Source organism: Stomoxys calcitrans, chromosome 2 (genome assembly GCF_963082655.1).
Source record: "Stomoxys calcitrans chromosome 2, idStoCalc2.1, whole genome shotgun sequence".
Taxonomy (NCBI): Eukaryota; Metazoa; Arthropoda; class Insecta; order Diptera; family Muscidae; genus Stomoxys; species Stomoxys calcitrans.
Window position 1 is genome coordinate 50,028,114 of NC_081553.1, and position 6,751 is coordinate 50,034,864.

A 6,751-nucleotide genomic window follows, 5' to 3' on the forward strand; every position below is an offset into this window, starting at 1 on the left:
TGACTTAATTTGTTCCTCTGTGATAATCTCTCATCGGTTGATATGTTGCAGATGCTCACGTATAACATAAATAAAGTTATTTCCTTACCATATACAATATATTTTTATTGTTACAATTAAAATTGTGTAATATTTCTATATAAATTACCCAGTTGTGTGTGAGTGAATGGTTAAGTGTGGTGTGGCTTGGGAAGTATTCACATATTTATTTAAGCCAATATGAAAACAGATAAGACACAGACATACATCCATATGCGTACAACCCAACTAGCACTAATTCAGATAAATGAATCTGGCAACAAGTGAATGGAATGGGTGCCATAGCAATGTGGCAAAGTACAAAGTTGCAATGGTGGCCTCTTCTAGCCCTGAGCATAAATGAAGACATCAAATTAAACAATAGTCAACTTTTATGTGACATTTTTATGCAGCTTCATACGAGCGGAAATATTCCCACAAATATATTTAATTCTGCTTTTATTTTAGAGTTTTGTTCGGTTTTATTTGTACTCCATTTCCTTCTCCATGAGTTGCTAAAACATGGATTTCTTAACCAAGTTGATGTGAATTGAATCTAGTAGTGATTTTTCTTGACATGACTAGCACGTCTGGCAAAAGATAAATATGCAACTGAACATATAAATAAATTGATACAATATATAGAGTTTTTTATGTAAAATTATTTCCATCAATTAGAAGTGCTCTTTTACAATGCACTATGGACCGAATCGTAAAAAAGCGGCAAAAGTCAAATTTTAAAAATGAAAAATTTTTTTAATGCTCTAATTGAAGTTGCTTTAGAAGACCTTGGAGAGCAAAAATCACAAGTAATTATAAACGTTTGGCAACCCTGATAATTAGAAAACAGCTGATAATATTTACAAAATTTAAACAATCGTTAACCAGCAGAGTTGAAAGTTAAATGTCAAAAACTTTTTTATATGGATTCTAATGGCAGAGGGGAGTACTTAAAAAGTAAACATGGTAAACATATTGTACACTACATCATTGGATGGGCGTATACTATATTCGTCATTCCATGAACATTCCACTAGGAAACAGGGGCAAACTTCTCACATATCAATGAGTGGGGTCCCCTTTTTATAGACGAGTTCGAAAAGCGTGTCGCATTGCGACACATCTTTGAAGAGAAGTTTTACATGGCATAGTACCTCACAAATGTTGCCAGCATTAGGAGGGGAAAATCACCGCTGAAAAAAAAAATTATTTCTGATGGTCTCGCTAGTATTCGAACCCAGGCATTCAGCGTCATAGGCATTGTAAATTGGCTATATCGGTCCATGTTTTGACATAGCTGCCATATAAACCGCTCTTGTATCATGGATTCTTGAGCAGAAATTTTGCACGTGACAGAAATTTTGCACATGGTGTTTTGTTATAACTTCCTACAACTGTGCTATGTATGGCTTATATCGGAATATAACCTGATATAGTTGCCATATAAACCGATCTTGGATCTTGACATCTTAGGACTCTAAAGGGCTCGATTCTCATCCGATTTGGCTGAAATTTTCCATGCAGTGTTTTGTTATGACTTCCAACAACTGTGTTATGTATGGCTTATATCGGAACATAGCCTGATATAGTTGCCATATAAACCGATCTTGGATCTTGACATCTTAGGACTCTAAAGGTCTCGATTCTCATCCGATTTGGCTGAAATTTTGCATGCAGTGTTTTGTTATGACTTCCAACAACTGTGCTAAGTATGGTTTAAATCAGTACATAGCCTGATTTAGCTGCTATATAAACCGATATGGTACTTAATTGAAACTTTTTTCTAGCTAAACTTAGCCCCATATTTAATTTTAATAAAAAAAAACGCTTTTCAAAATTACCGGTTTTTCGATCACTGTATTCTTGAATCCTTACAAGCCGCAATTTTAGTCCGATTTGGCTGAAATTTTGCATACGGTGTTGTTCCATTAAACATTAAACTCTCGATCATCCTTGTTCGGTTCCTAGAAGTTTCTAATTTTGCTGGTTTGAAAGAAGCTTGTCATATAGAATAATATTATACCCTACAACTAAATTTATTTTTTATAAATTTTTATCATAATCCATGGTGGTGGGTTCTCAATATTCGGCCCGGCCGAATTCAGCACCCTTTCACTTGTTAGTATTTAGAGCGCCCAACAAGCCGATTACTTGAGTCTAAGGCGGATTTGTATTCGCACCCTCATTTCAACCAAACCTAATCTTATTCTTATATATAAAATTCAATTTGTGTTTGTTTGTTTGTTCCGTATAGACTCAAAAACGGCTGTACCGATTACCTTGAAATTTTCACAGATTGTGTAGGTTGGTCTGGAATGAAACATAGGCTATATAATTTTTTGATATCGAGAGGGGGCGGACCCTCCCCTTACCCCAAAAGTACTACCCAAAAATAAAAGTGAACCGATCGAGACAATATGGGATTTAAATGAAAGGTATTCAAGAGTAAAGTACGAATTTCATAATAATAGTCCAAGGTCCAAGTACCTGGGGGCCGCCCTAGCCCCAAAACCCCTTAATATAGGTTTATTTGACGAACCTGACAATATTATTTGACGAACCTGACAATACGAATATGGTCAGGAAATAGGAATAGGCTTTATAATTTATTGATAACGGAAGGCGGCGGATCCTCCACCGTTACCCCAAAAACACCACCCAAAATCAAAAGTGGACCGATAAGGACAATATGGGTATCAAATGAAAAGTATGCGGGAGTAGATAACGAATCGGGCATACAAATTAATGTCGAAGTATAGAGGGTCACCCCACCCCCACAAAAACGCCCAATATGGGCACATTAGCCAATCACGGATATATGGGACTCGGTTTGTTTGTTCCGTATAGACTGAAAAACGGCAGAACCGATTTTCTCGAAATTTTCGCATACATAATTTTTCGGTATCGGAAGGGGGACTAATCCTCCCCCATATGCCAAAAACACAACCCAAAATCAAAAATGGACCGATCGGGACAATATAGGTATTAAATGAAAGGTATTGTAGAGTAAAATACAAATATGGTATTAAAATTTGAGTCTCAGTACCCATTGGGACGCCCCAACCCCAAAACTCCCCCAAACAGACATATTGGACGTGAATTTTAATATGGGGCTCAAATGAAACGTATTCGGGAATAGATTTCGAATTTGCCACACAAAATCAGATCGAAGTATAGGGGGTCACGCCACCCCTCAAAAACGCCATTAGACCCATTATGACTATATGATACTTGGCTGAACCGATTTTCATAGATTGTGTACGTTTGTCTCGAAGGACACATAGGCTATATAATTTTTAGATATCGGGTGGATGGTAAAACAAGGGTATCAAATGAAAGGTATTGGAGACCAGAAAAAGAATATGGTATTAAAATTTGGGTCTAAGTACCCAGCGGCCTTCCCCAACCCCAACACTCTTCTAAACAGATATTTTCGATGTTCATGTCAATATGGGACTCAAATGGAGAGTATAAGCCGGTAGATTATTAATATGGTATAAACCATTAGATACAAGTAACGCGAGGCGCCCACCCCAAAATACCCCCAAATGGGCATATTAGCCGACCATGGCTATATTGGGCTCAAATGAAAGGAATTTGGGAGTAGATTACAAATATGACATTAAAATTTGCCTTCAAGTCTAGGTGGCGCTTTTCCTCTTAAAGATACGTCAAATGGCCCATTACGACATTATGGGACTCAAATGAAAGGTATTTGAGAGTAGAAAACGAATTTGATATCCAATTTTGGAGACAAGTTTTTTGGGGTACTCCCTAAAGCACCCCCCAAAACTGAACTTCATTTCCCTTGGGAATAAAGAATGTATTTGATATCTATTTTCAGTGCAAACTGCCGCTCAGCCCCAAAACATCCTCCAAACGGTTCATGTTTGCCGGCCATGGCAATATGGGACTCAAATTAAAGGGATTTGGAAGTGCAGCACGAATTTGATATCCATTTTTGAGTTGAAAAGATCGAAGTGCCATCCCTCCCCTAAAGAACACTTCTCGTAATCCTAATTTTTAAAAACACTAGGGGAAAACTTCTCAAGCAATGAGTGCTTTCCAATTTAAGTTTAAACTCAATGGTAAGGTATATTTCCCCTTCAAAGTCAGTCAGCAGTTATTTAGATGGCCTTCCAAAGTGCAATTTGGATGGACTTTGATGTGCAAGCTGTACTCGAGCTCCAAGCGCGTTCACACAAGACTTGTATTTAGTTTAAACCACCATTATTTCGAACTTTAAAGTATATATATTCTTGATCAGCGTAAAAATCTAAGACGATCTAGACATGTCCGTCCGTCTGCCCGTCTGTCCGTCTGTCTGTTGAAATCACGCTACAGTCTTCAAAAATTGAGATATTAAGCTGAAACTTTGCACAGATTCTTTTTTTGTCCATAAGCAGGTTAAGTTCGAAGATGGGCTATATCGGACTATATCTTGATATAGCCCCCATATAGACCGATCCACCGATTTAGGGTATTAGGCCAATAAAAACCACATTTATTATCCGATTTGATCCGATTGCGTTAGGACCCCCGACATCCTCCGTCAATTTGGCTCAGATCGGTCAAGATTTGGATATAGCTGCCATATAGACCGATCCTCCGATTTAGGGTCTTAGGCCAATTAAAGCCACATTTATTATCCGATTTTGCTGAAATTTGGGACCGTGAGTTGCGTTAGGACCCCCGACATCCTCCGTCAATTTGGCTCAAATCGGTCCAGATTTGGATATAGCTGCCATATAGACCAATCCGCCGATTTAGGGTCTTAGGCCCATAAAAGGCGCATTTATTGTCCGATGTCGCCGAAATTTTGGATAGTGAGTTAAGTTAAGCCCCTTGACATACTTCTGCAATATGGCCAATATCGGTCCAGATTTGGACATAGCTGCCATATAGACCGATCTCTCGATTTAAGGTTTTGGGCCATAAAAATCGCATTTATTGTCCGATGTCGCCGAAACTTGGGACAGTGAGCTGTATTATGGCCTTAGATGTCCGTTTTCAATTTGGTTCAGATCGGTCCAGATTTTAATATAGCTGCCATATAGACCGATTTCTCGATTTAAGGTTTTGGGCCCATAAAAGACGCATTTATTGTCCGATTTCGCCAAAGTTTGGGATAGTGCTTTGTGTTAGGCTCTTCGACTTTTGTCTGCAACTTGGCCCAAATCGCCCCTGATTTGGATATAGCTGCCATGTAGACCGATATCTCGATTTCAAGTCTTGGCCCAATAAAAGGCGCATTTATAATCCGATTTCACTTAAATTTGACACAGTGACTTATGTTATGCTTTTCGACATCCGTGTCGTATATGGTTCAGATCGGTTCATTTTTATTTTTAGATATAGCTACTGTACTTATTAGTATTTGGTCCAAATCGGAACATATTTCGATATAACTGCTATGGGACATAAGTTATGAAATTTTCACCGGATTTTGATGAAAGCGGGTTTATATATATACCTGAGGTGGTGGGTATCCAAAGTTCGGCCCGGCCGAACTTAACGCCTTTTTACTTGTTTAAATTAAAACACACTAGTTATTTATTCTTTGATTTCATCAACAAAGAAACCATATCAATATATAATATGTTTTTTGGTTTATTAAATACTTCATTTTGTCTTTCATTATATATATATATATGTTTTTGCTTTTTTTGTTTTTTCTTCATATAATTTCATGTCTATAATTTATTAAAACATTGATATGTATAAGATTACATAATAATAATACAAATGAAGGGAACATAGTTACATACATATTTTGAACATATATTTAATTTTTCGATTGAAATAAAAAAATATAAAAATTAGAATCTCAAACAATGTTAGATAAATAACAGCAATTGCAACAATAAAATTCACCAAAATATTTATAACTAAACAACTAATTGTATACATTTTATTGTTGTATTAAAATTATTATTTTTAGTTGAATTATATATGTATAGGTGGTTATTACATTTTAATTGATACATGTATTTCTTTTATATATGTATATTTCATTATATTTTTTATTTTTATTTGCATTGTTTTTAGGTGTGAAAGGAAACTGATTTATATAACAACAATAATTCTTTTGGGATCAACAAATACTAACAGGTTTTTTTTTTAATTTTCGTAAATTATGCTTGATTAGGCTTCTTGAGGGATTTTTTTTATTTGTATATATATTATCTTCCATATATGGTTATTTGCTTTTGGTTTTCATATTCTTTTCTATATGTTTTAGTTTATTTACATAAATAGTTTCTATGTTTGCTTTTGAATTTTTTTTTTTTTTTTTTACTTTTCTTGTTTGTTTATTGATAACTTAAGGAACATTTTTTTTTTTGGTTTTTTTTTATTTTCGGCGAGAGAAAAAAAAGAAATACCAAAACTTTATTTCAAATACAACTTCTTAAAAGGAAACTCATTATATTAAAAACACATTTTTTTTCAAAAATTTCAAAAATCAGTTGTTTTCTTCTTTCTTTACTTCAAATGTTATCTCTATGACCAGGTGTTTTATTAATTGATAGTTTTGGTAATAGTTCTGAGTAAAAAATCTATTTTCTCAACATACATCGCAGATATCAATTTTGAAATTGTATATTATTAGTAGAAAGATGTAAAAGTTTTATTTCAAAATAAATGCTTTTTTTATAGTTAAAAAGTTGCAATAGTTTTTAATTTTAGTCGCTGTATTTTAAACACAAGTCATGTCGTTAAAGGTATGTATGTG